A 252-nucleotide genomic window follows, 5' to 3' on the forward strand; every position below is an offset into this window, starting at 1 on the left:
ATTACGAGACAAAATTGTTGAAGCAATCGCCACAACGACACTAAACATGATTAGAAACGCAACAAGCAGTCTACTGCGACGCGCACAATTGTGTATTGAATGCAATGGGACATTTTGAACATTTATTATAAAAAATATTTTAATTTATTATTTAATCTGTTAAACTGTTTTGTTGTTATTAAAATTCATTAAATATGTTAAAAGTGTTAATTTTTTAAAGTGTGTTAAATTAAGGTTTATTAAATACGTTTG

The sequence above is a fragment of the Odontomachus brunneus genome, unplaced genomic scaffold (genome assembly GCF_010583005.1).
Source record: "Odontomachus brunneus isolate Ranch 3 - 2012 unplaced genomic scaffold, Obru_v1 Obru_scaffold_061, whole genome shotgun sequence".
Taxonomy (NCBI): Eukaryota; Metazoa; Arthropoda; class Insecta; order Hymenoptera; family Formicidae; genus Odontomachus; species Odontomachus brunneus.